The sequence below is a fragment of the Haemaphysalis longicornis genome, unplaced genomic scaffold, assembly GCF_048455015.1.
Source record: "Haemaphysalis longicornis isolate Haplotype H1 unplaced genomic scaffold, Haemaphysalis longicornis Haplotype H1 scaffold_6, whole genome shotgun sequence".
Taxonomy (NCBI): domain Eukaryota; kingdom Metazoa; phylum Arthropoda; class Arachnida; order Ixodida; family Ixodidae; genus Haemaphysalis; species Haemaphysalis longicornis.
Window position 1 is genome coordinate 101278638 of NW_027526407.1, and position 22986 is coordinate 101301623.

The 22986-nt window shown below is 48.3% G+C and overlaps 1 long non-coding RNA gene across 1 annotated transcript in view; it reads left to right on the forward strand.

Moving 5' to 3' along the window:
- The window catches only part of LOC144141816 (uncharacterized), an 85016-nt gene extending 63111 nt beyond the window's left edge, over positions 1-21905 (forward strand). Inside the window, exon 3 of the long non-coding RNA XR_013316707.1 lies at positions 21754-21905. This is a non-coding gene — a long non-coding RNA (uncharacterized LOC144141816). The remainder of the gene's footprint in view (positions 1-21753) is intronic.
- Positions 21906-22986: the final 1081 nt, after the last annotated feature.

Below are 22986 nucleotides of genomic sequence, written 5' to 3' on the forward strand. Positions count from 1 at the left end.
GTAGACCTGTGCAACAAGATGCTCGGGGTATTCTACCTCGATGACGCTATGCAACACTTCTCCCCTCGGATGGTGTTGGCGGCGGATGGGTTGCACCCGAACTTTACGGGAGTATCACTAGTTTCCTGGAACCGGTACAACCTGCTGCTCCGAACCCGGAAACCCCAAATCAGAGATTGGAGAGACCACGCGCTTCCTCGTGCCACCACCCAACTACCGCCGAAGAGCCCGAACGTCCCCTGCATGAACGGCCCTCACATGGACGATACGCCCTACCCCACATTGCCCAGTGCAACTGGCCATCTGCAGCCACTGACACCATCTTTCGCCGAGGTGGTCAGCTCAAACGGTCCGTCTGCTAGCACTATAGAGCCGGCGCATAGCCCGGTCGCTCGTCCGAACGGCCACCGAAGGCTTATGGCTGGGAGTGCGACTACAACTGTGACCGCGCAAAAAGGCGAAGCAGAATCTGCGGACTCGACGCAGAAACCGAGGCAAACACCTTGCACCGTTCCTTCCGAGGGTACCAACACAAAAGCACAAACGCTTTGTAAAGCCCCGCAACTGTACAAACCAATCGCCGGAACAAGCAGCACACCTGAACATCCGCAAGGCTCGCACCCAGGGCTCTCAGCCACAAGCGCACCTCCGTCGGAAAGGCTGCAGGCGATCGATCCCAAGCCCGGGAAATCAGAACCCAACCAACGGACTTCAACAAGCCCACAACAACCTGACCCTCAGTCGAGCGCGAGAGACGGCGAGATGCTGGAATCTAGTCCAGAAAACGAGGAAAGCCCTGCCCCCGTCTTCCCCCCCCCCCCAGTCAACAGGTATGATCTCCGAAATTACTGTGGCTCTGCACGTCGCATTTACATAAATTGACATCCTGGCACCGCAAATGTTCCGACCTCTTCTCCTTCAGATGACACGGGTGATCAGCTACTGACGCGTAATTTTTCAAGATAAGGAAAACAATTAAAGACCGTGTGCGTCATGACCTACATGTGCGTGAACTCAAATATATCTAAACTTCTTCTTCTTCTTCTTCTGACTTCTTCTATCATTAACGCCATCGATGCATACATTTACAAACGTGAAACACAAAATTGGAACGACATCCATAAATCCGCATCGCTTTAGCTAACTGATATCGTACTGGATCATTGTGATAATACATTGGTGTGTCTGAGGGTGGAGGAGTTTCGTGCTAGGAATAGTATTGTTCTTTCTACGCTGGAGGCCAGAGAATTAGAGTTTTTCGAGAAAAAGAAGACTGATGAAATAATGAGAATGAAAAAAATGTCAAGGATGAACGTCCCATACTCGAACGCGTTTTCGCTGTACAACGCGGTTTCTCTTTACAATCAATTCAGCTCTGTACAACGCGGACATTGGGAATCCTAAAATTACACCTGAATTCGGCCCTGCAAGTCGAAACAAATGCCAAAAACTCAAAAGACCATAGATGAAAACATAATTAACCTCTCCTGAGTACAGCTTACAATTCATGAGCGGTCATTAATCTCACGCGCGCTGACATTTTGGCCAAGTACCGGCCGATACAATGCGTTTGGCTTGCTAAAAGATCTGGACAATTTTTCACGGAATTTGCGCCTTGAAGAATATTATTTCAATAAGCCGGAGAAAGAGCGCACTCCAACAACCTCCCTCAATGTAGGGCAGTAGTGGACACCGAAAGCGGAGCGGGAAAAACACTTGGACTCGTACATTGAGGCCGTTCAAAGAGACGTCCGGCGGGCTTTTAACGCTCGCAAACAAGGGGCCGAGAATCTTTCTAAAGAGGAGCGCGAAGCACTTAAGGCACTGGGTGATCGAACAGACATTGTCAAAACCGAAAGATAAAGGGGAGGGATTATAATACTTAGTAAACCAGACTACATTGAGGAAGACCACCTTAAGTTAAATAACGAATTTTTCTACCAAAAACGTGACGCAGATCCAACTATTGAACATCAGGAAGTAATAACAACAACGCTAAATAAGCTTGTCAAAATTGGGGAAATAGAGCCACGCCTCCGTAAAGCACTTACAGCAGCACACGCAACGCCAGGAAGGTTGAACATGCTGCCTAAAGTTCATAAAGAAGGAAACCCTGGTAGACGAAATATTTCGGGAAGAGGCACTCTCACCGAACCAATATCAAGCTACCTAGGCTACCTGATTAAGAAAATACCCGCCACCTTTAAGGCGTATCTTCGTGATACTAACCACTTCCTATGGAAAATCGACAACATAAAAATCCCTGATGGCGCCTTCCTTCTAACTCTAGATGTAACTTCTCTGGACAGAAATGTACCTCATCGAGATGGGATTGAAGCCGTGGTTGAGTCCTATAGCGTATATCAGGATCACGATTCTTCAAGCACACAAGTTATTGAAACTTTGCGCAAGCTAGTGCTGGAGTTAAATAGCTTTGAATTTCGCAATCACTTTTACCTACAAATAAACAGAACTGCGTTAGCACTGGAATGGCACCCAACTACGCTAATATATTCATGAACGATGTCGAAACAAAATTCCTATCAACCCGTTAAATTAGGCCATTTTTTTACAAACAGTTTCTGGATGATATTTCTTATTTGGACCGGTACAGAGGAGGACTTAATCGACTTCATCGAGTGTTTTAACAACGCCCATCCAAGCATCGCATTCACTCATGCCTAATAAATCACGGAAGTTAATTGCCTTCACGTGCATATAAGTATAAACAAAGGAGAATTATCACTACAGTATAGCGAAAACCTACCGATAGGCAGCAGTATCTGCACTTTGACAGTTGTCATCCGCGCCACTGCAAAACGAGTATCCCATACTCGCAGGCCCACCGAATTAGGAGAATTTGTTCCCGCACCAAAAACATCGAGGCAAACCCAGAAAACGTGCGCAATGTACTCGCGAAGCAACAATACCCACCCCCGATAGTCAACGACGCTATTTGCAAAGCGGCCAACCTTGATCGCCAAGAGTTGCTGCACCGTGAAAAAGAACTAAACCATAAAGGGATAGGCCACCTGGTTCTGACGTTCAGGGGCAATTACCCGAACATAAACAAAATCTTGAAAAAGCACTTCAACATGCTACAACAGAGTAAACGGCTTTCGAAAATCGTCCCCACCCCTCCTCGGGTCGTAAACAGGCGCCCCAAGAATATTAAAAATTACCTTGTACACGCAAAACCGAGAGGACACCCAAAGGTGGGTGTCAACCGTGCGGAAAGGCACGGTCCCGCGTAAGTCAACCCATGCAGACAACCATGGTGGCAGATAGCACCAACTCCAATTTCAAACATCTAATTCACGCGACACTCGACTGGGACTCTTCTAATGTGGTGTACCGTCTGGAGTGTGGTGTTTGTGGAATTCAATAAATTGGCCAGACGGACACGGCATTCCGCATGCGCTTCAACAACCATCGCGCACATGTTCGTTCACTGCGGGATCTACCCTTATCCCGACATATTAACTCCTAAAACCACACGTTCGATTCAATCAAAGTTACACTTTTACAAAGTGGATTTTCTATTACAAGACAACGCGAACAACGTAAACCTTAGTTTATTCACAAATTCAATACCGTCAAGGCAGGAATGAATGTTAGCCGGGGTATTATGTCGTCTATACATGCTGTTGAATATCTGGCTGCGGAATATTTCCCTATTTAAATTGTAAGTCTCTGTGTTGTTTAAACAAGTAATGAAGCTATTCTTATTTTATTTATTCACTTTCTGGGGTTTCCGCTCAGGCTGCATATACACAAACGGCCTCGAGGCGCCCGCCGTCGTTTACTCCAACAAAGGACCCGAAAAACTCCCGCGTGCTGGTAGAGGTTTAGTTACGCGCCCTTCCTCGGGTTCATGGTCAGGGACGACCTCTTCGACTACCTGAACAGAGCGGAAGAATAGACCTAAGTACTGTATGATGAATGCCGCCCGCCCTACTGCCAGTCGGCGGAACCTTGTATGTTTTGAACCACAGTGCGGAGATCGTACCTACACTCTTAACGAGCCTTCCTATTTGTTTGTAGGGTTGGCGTCACTGAAACACGTGTGCGGCGGCGACCGCTTCCTGTAAACTATTCCCGTAATGTCAGTGAACATTGGAATGCTGTGCCCCCAGTGAATGTGTGAGATCCTTTCTGTTACTGCTTTGCGCTTTCCTTTCTTGAGCATAGCGGCGCCCTTCTGAAGCGGGCGGTCCCTGTCACTGTTTCTACAAGCTGACGAATGATAGAGGACAGAGTTTTGAAAGAGTTGTGTACTCTTCTCCCCCCTATGCATGTTTAGGTTTGTTTTTGTTTTCTCTCTCTCTCTCTCTCTCTCTCTCTTTCTCTCTCAATTTCTCTTTCTTGTTAACCTTTACCTCAACTGGCCGAGAGAGTGTGTTTCTTGTTGCTTTTCTCCCCATATTCCCTCTCTCTATCCCTCTGTGTCTCGCTCTCTCTTTGTTTCGGCGTTGTTGGACGACGAACGTATACATAGCTGCAGAGAACTACGAAATGTTGTCTTGATAAAGGGTGGCATCCGACCGAAACGTCGACCAATAATGACTTTTGTTGGAAGCAATTAAACTGCCTTTATATATATATATTGCCGCGAACCATACATTGGGTTTGTTTATTTGTGTTTTGCTTTTACCGCCCGGCTGCGCCCGTCTGTGTTATCTCTGCGCCAAGGGAAGCGCGTGTTCCATTCTTTCTTTCTGTGCCGCATGTGTTATCTGTTGTGATAGGGAGAGCATTCCGATCTAACGTGAACAGCCCAGAATAATCTTCTTGGATCTACTATGTTCTCGATGCGAATCGACGTTTCGAGAACCACGCGCGCCAAAAGATAAAAAAGCCGGCAGTGCGGACGCCGGGGCATTCGATTCGACGACACTCGCCTGTGCAAGTCACTTTGTTGACCGCTGCTTCGCCGCCTCTGTATTCTTTTGAGTTGTTAGGGGTGCACAAGTTCGCTCCAATAAACGTGTTTCTCATTCAACACAACTGCATCGTCCTTGTCTTCGTGACATCTGGTGGAGGTGCGGGGTACGCACCCTTCATGCCCACTACAACCTCGAAAAGCCGCCAAGCCAGTCCAACAAGAGCCAGCCCCCGCCTGCAAGATTTACCGCCCGAGTTCGGTTTGATGACAGAAGGGCCCAAGAAAAGGAACGCTGCAACCAACACCATGGTGCAAGAAACAACGTCGCCAATCGTCCTGCAGCAGCCCCGGGAACCGCCATCGTTCCGAGGAGCCCCCGCAGAAGACCCAGAAGAATGGTTGGAGAAACTGGAGCGCGTCCGGAAATTAAAAAGGTGGGACGACGCAGAAACGTTCCGGCACGTTTTCTTTTACTTGGAAGATTCGGCTCGCACTTGGTTCGAGAACCACGAGAGCTCCTTGACAAACTGGGCTCAGTTCAAAAGCGAGTTTACTAAGACCTTCACTACCGTCGTGCGGAAAGAAAGAGCCGCCCTTTTGTTGGAAACGCGCACGCAACACCCCAACGAAGGTGTCGTGATCTTCGTTGAGGAGATGAAGCAGCTATTTCGCCACGCGGACCCCGAAATGACGGAAGAAAAGAAGTTGCGCTTCTTAATGCGCGGAGTGAAGGAGGAACTGTTTGCTGGACTTGTCCGAAATCCGCCCAAAACCGTCGCCGAATCCGTGACCGAAGCCAGCACCATTGAGAAAGCCCTCGAAATGCGTGCTAAGCAGTATGACCGCAACTTTGTTGGCGCGGCAAATGCGAACGACTTTGGCAGCACGCGGATCCCGGCCGACAGCCTACGCGAGACTATCCGCGCAATTGTGAGTGAGGAGCTGCGGAAACTTCTCCCAACGCCGCCGCAGCCCCAAGTCGCTTCCCTCGCCGACGTGATTAGAGAAGAAGTGCAACAAGCGTTGGGAACTTCTACGCCATCGGAGGTACCCCGAGAGCCACAAGCTATGACGTACTCTGCGGCTGTTCGTCGGCCCCGCCCTGCTCCAACACGCCGTCAAGAGGCCCCGCCGTACCGCCGCCCACTGTCACCCGCCCGACCCCCGGTAGCCCGAAACCAGACGCCGAGGAAGACGGACGTATGGCGAACTCCGGAAGACGGACGTATGGCGAACGCAGAGACCGCCGCTCTTCCGAGGGGGACTGCACAAGAAGTGGCGAAGTTCTTTATAAGCCAAGTTGTGCTGCGACATGGAGCCCCGGAAGTCCTAATCACAGACCGCGGAACGGCATTTACTGCGGAGCTGATGCAAGGAGTATTACGTTACAGCAACACGGATCACCGAAGAACGACGGCGTACCACCCCCAAACGAACGGACTAACAGAACGTCTGAACAAGACAATCGCAGATATGCTGTCAATGTACGTTGACGTTGAACATAAGACTTGGGACGAAGTGCTCCCGTATGTCACGTTTGCGTACAACACGGCTATCCAGGAGACGACACAGCTGACGCCGTTCGAGCTTGTCTACGGTAGAAGGCCGACTACGATGCTCGACGCCATGCTTCCGCACGTAGAAGACGACGACCTCAACCCCGACGTCCACGGATATCTTCAACGTGTGGAGGAGGCCCGCCAGCTCGCTCGAGTTCGTATAACGGACCAGCAGCTGGTGGATGCGGGCCGCTACAACCTCCGACGCCGAGTACCAACCAGGGGATCGTGTGTGGCTTTGGACTCCCATCCGACGACGCGGACTCAATGAGAAGCTCCTGCGACGGTATTTCGGACCCTACCAGATTCTACGACGTGTTGGCCAACTTACCTACGAAGTGATCCCGGATGGTGACTCCGGCACATCACGACGACGCACGCGGCCTGAAGTCGTCTACGTGGTTCGCTTAAAACCTTTCTACAGACGATGACGAACTTTTATTTTCATTTGTTCGGATGTCGCTTATGTTAGCATCGGGTCGATGCACTCTTAGAGGGGGGGGGGTAATGCCGCGAACCATACATTGGGTTTGTTTATTTGTGTTTTGCATTTACCGCCCGGCTGCGCCTGTCTGTGTTATCTCTGCGCCAAGGGAAGCGCGTGTTCCATTCTTTCTTTCTGTGCCGCATGTGTTATCTGTTGTGATAGGGAGAGCATTCCGATCTAACGTGAACAGCCCAGAATAATCTTCTTGGATCTACTATGTTCTCGATGCGAATCGACGTTTCGAGAACCACGCGTGCCAAAAGATAAAAAAGCCTGCAGTGCGGACGCGGGGCATTCGATTCGACGACACTCGCCTGTGCAAGTCCCTTTGTTGACGGCTGCTTCGCCGCCTCTGTATTCTTTTGAGTTGTTAGGGGAGCACAAGTTCGCTCCAATAAACGTGTTTCTTATTCAACACAACTGCACCGTCCTTGTCTTCGTGACATCTTGTCTAAGTGACAATATATATATATATATATATATATATATATATATATATATATATATATATATATATATATATATATATATATATATATATATATATATATATATATATATATATATATATGTATGTATATATATATATATACATATATATGTATTGAAAGGTGGTTTAATTGCTAACAAGCAGTGAAAGCGAGAGGCGGCAAGCAGCGCAGTCGGTTCCAGGTGAACCGGATAGTTGGGGATCGCTGATCTGAACCCACGGACGCACAGAGATTATGCCAGCTTGATGCTTCCGGCACATACCCGAACAGGGATTGGACGATGGAGGTCCATTGGTCCTTTCAGTTCTCTTCATTACAATCACCCTCCGCCGAAGAGAGAGCCACCCTGGCGACCCACGGCGAGTGCAGCACAATGGGATCGTAAAAGCGCGTTAATCAAGAGACGTGGACAGTTTCGAGGCCGTGACTGCGAAGATCTTCCTTTGGCTTCAGTGGTTCTACAACGTAGTCAACCGGGGAGGAATAATCGATGACACGGTAGGGGCCGTGGAATTTAGAAAGGAACTTTGAGGAGAGACCAGGAGTGGTAGATGGTATCCACAGCAAAACGAGATCGCCAGCACAGTAAGAAGTCGATGAGTGCTCCTGGTCATGACGGTGCTTCTGTAACTTGGTCGTTCGACGTAAACGAACGTGCGAGCAGGCGGCACTCTTCTGCATGGGGCGTTGCGTCGGAAAAAAATTGGCATTCGGACGCATCAGGGCTGTAGCGAAGGATGGTATCCATTGTACACGATGGCTCCCGTCCATATAACAAAAAGACAGGTGAAGAACCTGTAGTGGTCTGCACGGCCGCGTTGTAAGCGAACGTTACACACGGTAGCATGGAGTCCCAGTTCGAATGGTCGGGCGCGACATACTTTGCGATCATGTCCCCGAGCGTGCGGTTGAATCTTTCTGCCAGTCTATTGGTTTGGGGATGGGAGGCGGATGTGGTGCGGGGCACAATTTTGCATTCTTCGAGGAGCGCTTCGATGGCCTGAGAGAGGAATACACGCCCCCTATCGCTTAGGAGTTCCGGTGGTGCACCGTGGCGTAGGACGAGGAAGTGAAGAATGAATGCACCAACCTCACGTGCCGTAGAAGCGGGAAGCGCTGCTATTTCGGCATAGCGCGTTAGGTAATCTACAGCCACTATTATCCAAAGACATATATGCCACTTGAGACCACGCAAGATGTTATCCATCATTCTCTAGAATGTGGCAGGTGCGTTACATAGGGCAAATGGCATGACGTTAAATTCCTATAAACCGTACGGGGTAACAAAGGCTGTCATGGGGCGATCCGAGTCGGCAACCGGCACTTTCCAGTAGCCCGAGCGCAAATCAAGGGACGAGAAGAATTCTGCACCGTGTAAACAATCGAGAGCGTCATCAATGCGAGGGAGCGGATAAACGTCCTTGCGGGTAATTTCGTTTAGGCGGCGGTACTCAACACGGAAGCGCAAAGACCCATCCTTTTTTGTTACGATGACCACGGGTGACGACCATGGGCTTTGTGACGGCCGAATGACGCCACGCTGTAGCATGTCATCCACGTGTTCACTAATAGCATCTCGTTCCGGCCCCGACACACGGTAGGATCGTTGTCGCAAGGGAGCATGATCGCCTGTGTCGATGTGATGGGTGACTGTTGACGTTTTACCTAACAGAGCTTGTGCACAGTCAAAGGAATAGCGGAACTTATTAAGAAGGGCGAGAAGCTGCGTGCGCTGTGTGGGATCCAAATCGGCTTCCAGAGACTGCTTGAACACGTCGGCGGACAGTGAAGCGTCGATAGAAATGGGTGAGTCCGCGGCAGTGAGGGAAAGCGCAGCGGGATGATCGCAAACTTCGAAGCGGCTGGTGGAGCGCATAGCTTCAACATGGCCAATTGAGTCTCCATTGAGAGGCTGACAGAACAGTGGGTTTTATTGGAAATAAGCATCCTCGTACGCCCACCTTGCACTATAAGAACGGCGAATGGGAGTGAGAACTCCTTCCGGCGAACAGAAAGGTCGCATTGTGTGAATAGGACAGGTCCATCGGGTACGGGCGCACTAGCAAGGTAATGTTGAGGAACTGGGCCCTGGGCCATGGCACCGCTCAGAACGCCTTTATTCCCACTTCTTCCTCTCTCTAACCACTGATGGTGATAGTCCCAAGCTCGTCGTCTTCTTTCCTCAACACACTCCCGCCCGCGACAATGATTGGTGACCACACACATGCACAGGTCCCACGCAGGAAATATCACAAGTATAAATAACAGCCAGTTCAGCATCCTGGTTGTGATTCGTTGAGCCGGTCGGTCTCAGGTCGTGAGTGGCTTCCTTTTCCACCGGTGCTTTGAGGAGTGATGTAGCTTCCTTGTACCAGTTTTGTTTAGCGCTGGCAAGGAAAGTCCAACAACACTCGGTTCCGGGGTAGGAGTTAGATAGCGGGCGACCTTGCGTCGAGGTTTTTTGCAACACCAAGTTGATTGAGATTCCTCGTGATTCAGAGGCCGTTTTCGTCGGTAAGAGTGCATAGTAGTTTTGGACACTTGGTGTAGCTTGCTCCTACAAGCTTCCATTTCGGCTGCGGGCTCCTCTTCGCCATCCTCAGTGAAAATTGTGGAGTGGGTGATGGCGAGGAAGCGCTGATGAGCAAGCAGGTCATTGCTGGCATTAGGTTGACACCCGGTGCGTCGGTAGCCGTCCTGTTCTCCCGGTTCGCCGTAGCCGCCAGGATCGTAGGGGAACTCACCCTGCTCGGGCTGTAGCCTCAGACTGACGAACCCAGTCCTGTGCCCGCGGCAGGCACGCACGTAGCCAGTGCCGGGCAGCAGGGATGGTAGCTGCTCACATGTGACCACTCGTCGTGTGCGCACATCATGATCACGAACTGCGCTAATCCGAGTCGGGGATACCATGTATCGCTGACCCCAGCGGAGACGGCAACGGAGAAGCCAGCGCCGGGAGCAACACGGCCATCGTCGTACTAGTGGGAACGGCGCCCGCTCGCGACACTTAGCGACCACGTGTTCTCTCAGCAAGGAACCCCCACGAGCGGCAGCGATGTCCGAAGCGTCGGAGAACATCACGCTGGACGGGTCCGCATCACCATGCATCGTGGTCATGGGGTCCTCGGAGAGGTCAGTTCCGTGGCCGTCCTGGACAATGACGCAGTCACTGCTGGGCGGACGGCCGGATGCACCCAGTTGTGCCTCAATAGAATCGGTCGTGCTCTAAGCTGGTTTCTCTGGAGGATCAGACTCGTCGGCAGCTGTGAGGACGTTCCGACGGTCAGAAACGCACGGCTCACACTCCGCGGGAACGTTCGCCACCTTGTCAGCCTCCGCGGTCATCCCGCTGTCACCGGAGGGCGCCGCGGTCTTGCCGTGCCTGATGACGGCGGAGTAATCGCTGGGCGCTCCGTTGCTCCGAGCAGCAATTGGCGGAGGAACATCGGAGGGTCTGACGAAGCACACCAGTGTACGGATCGTGACCACCTTTTCGTCGTACTCGTAGCTATCGAATAAATCGGCCTCAAGGTCGTCCAAATCAATGGTCTCCTCATATATGCGCTTATCGAGGGACTTCAACTCCTCGTACCTGCTTTCGACGGCGTGCAGGCGCGAGCGGATCTGGCCGGTCGATGAGAGGGGATCCTGAAGTAGCAATTGAATGGCAGCTACGCCCCTTGTGACGGCTTCCCTCACAGTGCCACGGTGGCGGCGAAGCTCCTCCATGGCAGACGGCGCGAACGCAGGCGACTGGGTGTCTTAGGCACGAGCACGAGTGGCAGACAGGGTTCGATGACGAGGCTCGCAGAATTGCGTAGCTTCCAGGGGACCCCAGGCCTAGCGTCCTCGAAGACTGCTCCGCATCAGGTCAGGTCTGCTCAAGGGTTGTCTCCGGGTTCAGTGTGGGTGGTGTGGACCGTCGAGCAGCCGGCCATGGCGGGCGCCTCCCAAGGGCAAAGCCTCCGAGATGAGGGAATCACGAAGTATCCCAACCAGGAGTTTCCCAGGCCTCGCGAGCCTCGGAGACGCGCTGCGCCGTCAGGCAGTCCACTGGGTCGTTCCTCCCGGGTTTCACGGCACCAAATGTTGAGGAACTGGGCCCCGGGCCATGGCACCGCTCAGAACGCCTTTATTCCCACTTCTTCCTCTCTCTAACCACTGATGGTGATAGTCCCAAGCTCGTCGTCTTCTTTCCTCAACAGGTAAACCATTACGGAACTTAGCGGCGGTATATCGACGTCTTCGCCCACGGTAATCTTCCATTCACCAAACAAATGCTCAGACAGCGGCGGATCACTCTGGGAAATAAGTTCAATCTCAGCCTTTGCACAGTCAAATACTGCGTTATGGCTTGACAAGAAGTCCCATCCAAGAATAACGTCATGGGAACTTGAAGACAAAACAACGAATTCGATGGTGTAGGCAGTGTCTTGAATCACTACTCGAGCAGTGCGTGCAGCCAGTAGTGACACATGTTCCGCACTTGCTGTTCGAAGAGAAAGTCCCGACAGGGGCGTCATAACCTTTTTCACATAGCGGCATAGATTCACACTCATAACAGAAATCGCGGCACCAGTATCGACAACAGCAAGAATAGGAACACCTTCAACATCTACGTCGACGACATTTTTCGGAGCTACACGAGGACTTTGACATTTTGCTACGTGCGCAGTTTTTGCCTTCGTAACTGCGGGAATTAGTTTCCCGCGTCATGAGGCGCTGACTGACGACGCATAGGAGCGATGGAGCGGCGAAGAGGAGAAGGCAATCGGTGACTCGCGAACGTCTGATGGTCGGATTGAAAGGATGGTGATGGCGGTCCCTTATGTGCGAGACAGGGAGCTTGGCGGGAAACATACACTGGAGTATGAGATGCTTCAACCTGCTGCATTGCACGGCGTCAGTAACGTGCTACATGTTTTGGGAGGCAACAGCAAAATAATATAGGTCGGTTGTCCTGAGTGCGACACGGATTCGCCTGCTGTACAGCCAATGGCGGGGGACGGCGGAACTGAGAGACTGGCTGAGGAGTGAACGGCACAGGCGCTGGTATGTAGGGTCCAAACGAGGGGACAAAGGAGTGGATGAGTGGCGGGGCAGCCCTTGCCGCGCATTCGGCGTACGTCAACGGAGCGGTAACTGGCGGTGCTATGGTAGCCATGGTTGGAACAGTCAGCGGGGCAGCGGGTGTAGTTGACTGGTGTGCAGGTGATAGGGCTTCGGCGACCTGCTCTCTGACAGTGCGCTGAACAGCTTGAGGCAAACTTGGTGCGGGCTGCTCTAAAAAAGGTACCAGTGAAAGTTGCCGAGCGACCTCTTCCGGGACGAAGTCCTTAATCCTCATCTGAAGCAATGCTTGTTCGGAACTGAACGATAAACTTGACAGTTCTCCGCCCGTCCCGAGCGACTGTCGAACAAAACCCCTCTGCCGCCGCAGCTCATCATAGCTTTGGCAGAGCTTAATTACCTCAGCCACGGTATTTGGGTCTTTCGACATCAACATCTGAAAAGCGTCGTCTTCAATTGCTTTCAATATGTGCCGAATCTTTTCTTGCTCAGAGATACCCATGTTGATACGCCTACAGAGATCCACAACGTCTTCGATATAACTTGTAAAATTCTCGCCGGGCTGCTGCGCGCGTACGCGAAGACACTGTTCAGCATGCAGTTTCCGCACCGCTGGCCTGTCGAACGCCACTGGGAAGAGGGTTTCGAATTCGGCCCACGTTTTGATGGTCCTGCCGTTGTTCCGAAACCAGACCTCAGCCACTTCCTTAAGGTAAAACTCAACATTGCTCAGCTTAGCTTTGTAATCTCACTTGTTGTAGACGCTCACTCGCTCGAACGATGGGTTGTATAATTACATTTTGCCTAATATGCTATGTTCTTCTCTTTCCACTCCTGCTTGGGCCTAATTCTGGCCTGCAGTATTGTGTAAATAAAAAGAAAAGAATGTGGACAACCAATCCACGGCATCATAATCACCTTGGCCAGTGAAAAATGGCGGGTCACGCTGACGGAAGGTGCCGGCGCAGATGACCGGTGGCACCGGTGATGGTGGCTGTTGGCCGACGTCGACGGGGTTGACGGGAATCGGTATGGTGCGGTTGCGTAGCTCCAGGTTGGTTCACTTCGTACCCCGCACCTCTACCACTTGAAAGGTGGGTTAATTGCTAACAAGCATTAAAAGCGAGAGGCGGCATGCAGCGCAGTCTGTTCCAGGTGAACCGGACAGGGGATTCGCTGATCAGAGCACAAGGACGAACATTGATGATGCCAGCGTGATGCTTCCGGCACATACCCGAACAGGGATTGGACGGTCGAGGTCCTTTAGTCCTTTCACTTGTCTTCATTGCAATCTCTCTCTCTCTCTCTCTCTCTCTCTCTCTCTCTATATATATATATATATATATATAGATATATATGAATATATATTTATATATATAATTATATAGTGTAGAAAATGGTAGACGCACTATTGAAAACAAAAACAGTGGTTTACTGACATTTCGACTGGAGCACCAGTCTTCATCTTGAGTAGCATACAACGATGGAGCACGCAAGCTTATATAGTAGCAGAAGGTGTGCTGCAGTGCACCCTTGTTAACATCATTGGCGGGTTGGGGCGAGGGACAGGGAAGGGCGGGCATTATAGATGTGGCAATATGCATGATAAACTATTTTCTAAAAAGCCCAGCAATATTCAACTTCATCCATAAAAAAAGACAGGGTAGGGAGCTGTTCAAAAACACTTTTCATACGAATTACACGAATAAAGGAATGAGGCAGGGAACGTCTCGACACACGAAATGCAAAGTACACGAACAACAAATACAGAACGGAAGCCGCCCGTGACACATCCATTCCTGAAAACACCAATTACCGGCGGCGTGGGGAAAGTCAGGGCAGTTTACAAGTTCACAGAAGTCACAGAAGAGCGCACGTACCAGCAACGCAACCAATGATTTATCCAGGTAGGACGTAACTAGGTGTGTCCTGCGTGGAAGCAACTATTAAATCGGTCGCCAGTCAGGGTCGACAAGTTTCCGTGTATATAATAAAAGCATATCACAGCATAATGGAGGCATGCAAAGAAGTGAGTAATGATTGACTGTCCCAGAAGCGGAGGGGTGGGGGAACCCCGCAACATCCAAGAAAATGGTGAGTGACCGCGCGACGGAGCGTTCGCGATAAAAAATTTAACCCCCCAAAGGGGGCTGCCAGCCGCGGGAGCGGAGGTGTACTGGGAATGCAGCTACTATTCTACGAAAAAAAGGGGAGACAGACCTTGGTGGGAAGGAGGGGGGAACGTGTGGTAGCTGACAGTGTTCGGTAGGGGCAATGAAACAAAAAAGAAGAAAAGAAAGAAAGAAAAAAAACGGAAACAAAGGAAAAAGGTGAAAATGGCTTAGGTACCCACGAAAGACGATAATTTCCCCAAACTCTTAATAATGCCTGAGGATGCGGATTTGAACTTGTAAATGAGGTACGATTCGCGGATTTGTCGATCATGGTGAGAGCGAAACCCATATTCTAATATCGTGGCTCTGAGGTGGTCAAAAGGGTGCCCAGGAAGGTTAACCTTTTTTGACAACTGGAGAGGTGGCAGAGTTTTGGAATGTGACTTGTGATTATTAAACCTAGTTCTGAACGACTTTTGTGTTTGCCCGATGTATTGTAGGTGACACACCGTACACTCGAGCAAAAATACCACATTGGGACTATCACAGTTCAGGTTTCCTCCTATTTCTAGACAAAAGTCAGAGGCTGAACCGACCGCGGTATTTATTGTGGTCATGTGCGTGCATATGTGACATCGAGGCTTCCCGCAATGACTGCATCCGCCGGTCGTTTGAGTCCTTATTTTGGATGAGGTCAGGACATCTCTAATGTTTTTGTTTCTCCTGTGCACAACCCGGGGGGTTCAGCAAAATATGTTTTAGGCGCTCACGTTGGGTGAGAATGTTATAGTGCTTTTTTAGTATAGACGAGACTTTTGGGACAGATGCGGAATGTGTTAAAAGCAAGTTCATTTGCTTGGTGTAGTGGGAGGTTTTGGTGCCTCTTAGAATGTCTGAGCGATTAAGGTTTCGTGCTCTGTCTATAGCGTTGTCAATTATTTCAACGGGATATTTTGGTTTCAAAAGTGCACTGCGTTGCTCCGTACAATTATCATTAAAGTCATCTTCCTTTAAGCAAATTCGACGAAAACGATGAGCTTGGCTATAGGGAATTCCGGTTTTGCAATATTTGAAGTGACTGCTTTGAAAATATAGGTACTGTTGCTTGTCGGTCGGTTTTCGGTACAGTTTAGTGATCAGTTTGCCCTCTGAGATGGTGAAGTTTACGTCAAGAAAATTAACAGTAGACGGGGACTATTGGTAAGAAAAAGAAATGGAGGGATGCGCAGAGTTCAACGCGTCTATGAAGGTTATCAGGTTCGTCTGCCCATGGGTCCAAATCAGAAATACATCATCAATGAAACGCTTATAATAGAGTGGCTTTAAGCTCTGGCTATTCAGAAATTCACCCTCTAAGACGCCCATAAATATATTGGCATATTTTGGCCCTACGCGTGTTCCCATAGATGTGCCACTTATTTAGACGTAGTGCTTTCCACCAAACTCAAAATTGTTAAGCTCTAGAAGTAGCCGAAGAAGTGTGCTTAGTGTAGAGCCATCAACAAGTTTGTCAAAGGCTGCTTCCCTGTAAGCGTGAGTTACTGGTCGGATTCCATCGTCGTGCGGAATATTTGTGTACAGTGACGCAACATCCATTGTAACCAGGAGGGAATTGCTGGGAATATCTAAACCTAAAACGTCCGAAAGTGGTTAGTATCTTTAATGTAGGAAGGAAAACTAGGCGGTATGATGCTAATTATCGAGTCCACGTACCGCGAAAGGTGTTCCCTGACGGTGCCTATCCCCGGGACGATTGGGCGGCCGGGATGTTCTTTTTTGTGGATTTTCGGCAGCAAGTAAAACCTGCCAGCTACAGGATTAAGCGGATCAAGTGAATTGGCGGTTCTTTCTGCCATTACTCCATCCTTCACCAATTGAGTGAGATGTTCTGTAACGGTTTCTTTAAAGTCGGCTGTAGGATCGTTTTCGAGTAGTTTGTAGAATTACGAGTCTGATAGCTGCCTCTGTGCTTCTTTAACGTAGTCAAGCTGGTTAAGTATTACTATTGCAGCACCTTTGTCAGATGGTTTATTTACAATATCAGTGTGGTGAGAAGGGTTCCTAATGATTTTTTTTCACTGATAGAGAGTTTATGGCGGAAGGTAGACTGCTTTTTGTAAGCTTCAATGATGTCTTGTTGCACAGCTTTGATACACATATCGTCCCGCTGGGGGGTGGTGTGTATTGTTGAGGGCTTGGAAGCAATTTAGCAGCGTCACTACATGTTTCGCGGTCATGAAAGTATTCCTTCAACCTCATGGTACGGGCCAAATTTTCCACATCTTTAAAAAGCAGGAATTTGGGAAAAAAAAACCTGTTGCGCAAAAACTCAAACCCCTAGAAAGTATGCTCAAATCGGCGTTGGACAAAACCGCATCTGACAAGTTGACTATGTTACTACTCTCGACATCTTCTTGCTGTGTGACTGGTAAGGTGCGAGCAGGGGACCCGCCTTGTTTAGGGATAACATTATCACGCAAAAATTTTTTGGCCTTCACATGATACAGCTTATCTCGAACCTTTAATTTGCGTGAGGCCAAGGGCTCGATCTCATGCTTGCTGAGATGACGAAAGAGAATTTTTTCGTTCCTTACCAAAAGTTTGAAATTTGTCTGGTAGTGATCGATAATTATGCGTATCAAGTCCAATGAAGCGGATTTGAGCACACTGTCCCAATTTTCCATATTCGCAAGCGACAACTCAGCTGTGGCTGGTTTTAATTCTATTGCAAGACCTTTGGGCACAATGGAGGAATTGAGGTACTATTTAAGAGCGGAGGCATGCATCTCATATCGGACACTTTTATCGGTTAGTTTTCTGGCATCTAAAAATTTCCTACAGACATTATTGTTGATTGCGTTACAGGCATAAGTAGGGCACAGTCAATCCTGGCGGTCGCGGGTCAGGAACTTTGAAGTGTTCGAACGGAGGTTGTACTGCCGGCTCGAAGAAGCTGCAGTAGAAGGCACCGCAGGGGCAGCGGCCGAGGCGGCGTAGCTGCGCGGAGGTGATGTTGAGGCCTTAAGGGACGGCTCCGCCAGCGCGGAGTTGGCGGACCAGGTCGAAGACCAGGTTGTAGACGGCCCCCTCCTGCTGAGGCACATGCGATGGATGTGGCTGGCCATAAGAGCGACGCCTTCGAAGCTGGGGTGAAGGCCGTCTGCTGCAAGAACTCGTGCCGCAGGATGGAACTGCAGCTCGTGGTCAAGGTAGAACAGCGTTCTTGATCGTCGGCACTAGTTCCAAAGAAGCCGATTGAAGAACGACGCCTCTCGGTTGCACCGTCCAACAAACCGGTAATTTCGGATCCTGAGGCGACGGTTCGTGCTTCTTGGCAGCACCAGAGTCGCGTACACACGAGACACCTTCCGATTTTCTTGACCAATCAAATCCAGGAGAGCTTTGTATCTTTCGAATGCCGTGGATCCATTGACGGTGGCCAGGTCGTTTGTTCACGTGCAGGATGATCGTTTTCGCAGTATGCGGGACAAAGTCTACGAGGGACTGCACGTCGCCGATGCATGCTCCGGGCTGGGTGATAAAAGCAGGCGTATCTGGTCGGTTGGGGTGAAAATGCTCGTAGAGATGCTTGGTCTGGGAGTCGTCGATAACCACCGTGGTGGCAGGGACCTTGGGAAATTTCCAGATGATGTTTTTAGTCGTGTTCATGGGTGGTTCCTTCGTGGATTGGTAAGCAGTAAAAGAAACTTCTCGAGGAGCCAGAGCAAATAGTTGAGAAAATGGTAGACGCACGAATAAAAACAAAAACAGTGGTTTACTGACGTTTCGACTGGAAGACCAGTCTTCATCTTGAGTAACATACAACGTTGGAGCACGCACGCTTATATAGGTGCAGAAGGTGTGCTGCAGTGGACCCTTGTTAACAACATTGGCGGGTTGGGGCGAGGGAACAGGGAAGGGAGGGCATTATACATGTGGCACTATACATGACGACAAACTCTTTTCTAAAAAGCCCAGCAATATTTAACTTCTTCCATAAAAAAGACAGGGTCGGGAGCTGCTCAAAAACACTTTTCATACGAATTACATGAATAAATGAATGGTGTAGGAAACGACTGGAGACACGAAATGCAAAGTACACAAGCACCAAATACAGAACGGAAGCCGCCAGTGACACATCCATTCCTGAAAACACCAATTACCGGCGGCGTGGGGAATATGACGGCAGTTTACAAGTTCACAGAAGTCACAGAAGAGCGCACGTGCCAGCAACGCAACCAATTATTTAGCCAGGTGGGAAGTAACTAGGTGTGTCCTGCGTGGAAGCAACTATTAAATCGGTCGCCAGTAAGAGCCGACAAGTTTCCGTGTATATAATAAAAGCATGTCACAGCATGATGGAGGCATGCAAAGAAGTGAGTAAAGATTGACTGTCCATGAAGCCGAGGGGTGGGGGAACCACGCAACGTCGAAGAAAATCGTGTGTGCCCGCACTGACGGCGCGTTCGCGATAACAAATTTAACCCCCCAAAGGGGGCTGCCAGCTGCGGGAGCGGACATGTACTGGGAATGCAGCTACTGGGAATGCAGCTACTGGAATGCAGACAGACAAGGGTGGGGAGGGGGGGGGGAACGTGTATGGCTGACAGTGTTCGGTAGGGCGAATGAAACAAAAAAGAAAGAAAAAACGGAAAGCAAGGGAAAAGGTGAAAATGGCTTAGGTACCCACCAAAGAAGATAATTTCACCAAACTCTCATTATTGCCTGAGGATGCGGATTTGAACTTGGAAATGAGGGACGATTCGCGGATTAGTCGATCATGGTGAGAGCGAAACCGAGATTCTAATATCCTGGCTCTGAGGTTGTCAAAAAGTGGTCAATATATATATATATATATGTGTGTGTGTGCATTGAAAATGTGTTTATTAGCAGGGAATGGTAGCGTTCCAGGTGACGGTATTCAGGAAGGCACTGAGAGGACTAGCCAGGGCGATGATCACGATGCAGCGAGCTATTAGAGATTGTGGCGCGTTCTCCACGAGGCCGGGGCTATCTCCTCGTCGTCTTCACAGTCCACATTCACTACATACCCATTATTGCCCATGGCCACCGTATCAGAGCATGCCCACAAGGGGCATTGTGCGGCCTTCGCAGTGTCTAATCGCATATTGTAAATGGGCGAATCTTTTGCACTACATATATATATATATATATATATATATATATATATATATATATATATATATATATATATATATATATATATATATATATATATATTTCCCACTAGCCTCACCTAGCCAGTCTATCCCAATGCTACACTTTTCAGTGTACCAAAAATCACAAATCAAAGAAGGCAAAACACTCGAAAAAATATTATATACAAACCACTAGGCACCATAATGCAGCGCAGATACTAAACAAAGCTTCTCAAATCAACACGTGCCATTCCTTAGACAAATAAAAAAAACAAAACGAGAGGCGGCAAAGCATAAAATCACATAAATAAATTGGTAAAGATTTGAAAAAAAATTGTCCCTTCGCATTTAGCCTTTGTCCTCTGCTTGGCGTAGATTTTATATTTGTTTATGATAAGCTGGCTGTCCAGGAACCCGTTCCTCTGAATACTTTTCACAGCGGTATTCTTGAAAAGCTAAGTCGACGTATCCCGGAATTGAAAAACCCCTGCCGTTGCCCTATCTGAGTTGAATGCAAGCTGAGTTCCACATTAGTGGGCAATTCTGCATCACTGACGTATTAATGGCCGACGTAGCTTTTAACTTCCGCCTTTTAGTTCACTTTACGACCTTGCGGCCTGTTTTATGGACACCCGCTTTTAGAGCCATTCCCCGCCTTCTTGCTTCACGCAATATACCAGTCAAATACGAGCATTACCTATGGGGGACTGAACCACGGAAAACACAGGATGGCCACTTCTATATGCCGTGCCATTTACCAAGTACCGACTGTCACAAATTTTGAAAGTGAATTCCTCCATTGGTGACGAAGGTACTACCAGCTGAGCATAAATAATTATTTGTCGCCCACAGCCGCAGATTATCTGTTTCGTCAGATGCCTGTAGCCCACCTAAAAGCCGGCACCTCGTTTAGTAACCGGACGAATGCTGAATCATGTTCAACGTGAAATGTGTTCTTGGGCTAGTTTATGCTTTATGAATTACAAAATTTGCGCTAGCTGTACATACAGAAGAAGCAAGACAAACAACGCGGAACTGACATATATTTATTTGCAAGAAAAGAAGATGCCTAAATACGCCTATAACGTATTATATAACCATAAAAGAGATACTAAAAGCGATAAGAACCCTACAATACCAAGATACCGCCTAACGTGTGCTCTCCAAATTCCTTTGCATCCCACGCCATGAAGTACGTGGGATGCAAAGTTGGCATTGTTTTCCAAATACCACTCGCATGTGACAAGGTGTATATTGGGCAAAATGGACCCTGAAAATATGATTGCCTCAGAGAGCACAATCAAGAATGGCGCTGAATCACACTTGCCAAATACTTGCCGTGATTGTGGTTTACCCCGCGCTTCAAAGGAGCTATTACTTTTGACACAAGCCGTGACACTGTGGCGCCTGAGCTTTCAGAAGCGTACTTCATTAAAAAGATCGCGAAGGGGGCATCAGTGAACCGTCGTTATCACCTTTTAGCAATAAATTTCGTTTTAAACAGGATGTGGTAGGCGGGATATTAGTGTTGTTGAGTTGTTAGCGCTATTATATATGCTTCTACGGTTTTGTGTTATGTTAGAAGCCTATTTCAGGGATCGTCTTTGCATTCAAATATTTAGTTGTGAGTTGCAAGTTGTTTGTCTTCCTTCCTCAGTGTGTCCAGTTAGCTAAACTTTTTCATTCATGTTTTCCGAGCTGGCGACGCGGTAACAAAATATTGACGAAATTTAGGAAATAGAGTCTTAGGAAACGGCTTAAAAGAAAGCGTAATTTAAACTTCCACGGTTGCCGTTTTGGAAGCTCTTCTCTAGGTCAGCCATACTAACCTAAATTTTTAGGTCTTCGGCCACAGTCCTTCAATGATTAGGTCGCGCTAACTTGTATTTGTTTTTAGGCCGTGCAATTGTAAAATATCCTTCTTTAATTTCATGTCCATATGCAGAAGTACTGTGCTTATGAGGCATAAACTTTGGTTTTTTTTTCAGGACAAAGGAAGACCTGTGAACTTCGCGTTCAGGTACAACCTCGAGAGACCAAGATTGTGCCCCCTGACAATTGTTTGAATTTGTTTCATGCGCGGTGTATTCCAAACACACCGTTTATAATATCTAATGACACCTGTTTGAAAAAAAAGTTCTAACTGGGCACAGGCATAATCAGTAATTTCTATTTTGCTCATTCCACCTATCAGTGCAAACAGAAACTACATGAACCCACCGTTGTCTTGGTAAATATATATTTTGGTAACTTTACTGTGGTATGATGAAGTCGCAAGGTGTTATCTCATCATGCACCGATCTCATCACTACCTTATTACACATGCCCTTATCTTTACTGTCACAAAATCCCGGTAAGTTGCAAGAACGGAAATGCACACTACAACTAATTTCTGAATGAAACTTCCGTTAGAGGCACATGGGACTATTGAGGATTCGACGATAAGGAAATCCCCATGTAACACCCACAGATAAGTTCTATGATAGAAATGCTGTGTCATATAACAATAGTTTTAATCACTTCTGGAATTATCCGCGTATACAGGATTATGGTAACATAAAGTTCTGACACATATTGAGCCAAGCAGAAGACACTGCTTATTACAGATATTGATATAAGACTAAACTTTTTTCTTTATCTGGTAATCATCCGCAACCAGAAGTAGCATCGGAAATAGCATAAGTTACCCCCCTCTTTTGTTTTTTCTGCTTTGTTGCATTGATCGTGTGCATATAAGCATTTTGGTTTGTGCAGCTAACGTAAGTTAGTCAGCGCTGTGTCCGCTTTACGTCCTGTTTACATTTTTGTGTTTTATCAAGAAATGATTGTTGTCGATGATTTTGACCTGCCCGTGTTGATTACAGCAGGTAAACTCTTAAACTGATATCCCTGGCGCATACAAATGTTTTTGAAAATTTAACACTCCGTAATTAACAGGTTGTTTACAAGCCCTAATAAGCCTTGTTCTCATGGCTTAACAAGTTTTATTCATCTTCTTCTCTCAGGGGGTGGTCCATTACCTTGTACTGTATGAAAATATTTTCTCTGGTAAGAGAATGCTTTGTTTTCTTTTCTTTTTGACGTTGACATGTGCGTCTTTACGGCCGAAGCTATATCATCAGAGCGCTTCTCTCTCGCAAAATACAAAAATTATTTTTGACTAAGTGGAACTTTGTATTCACGACTGGCTGGATCGGCTGATTTTGAGCTATTGTATACAC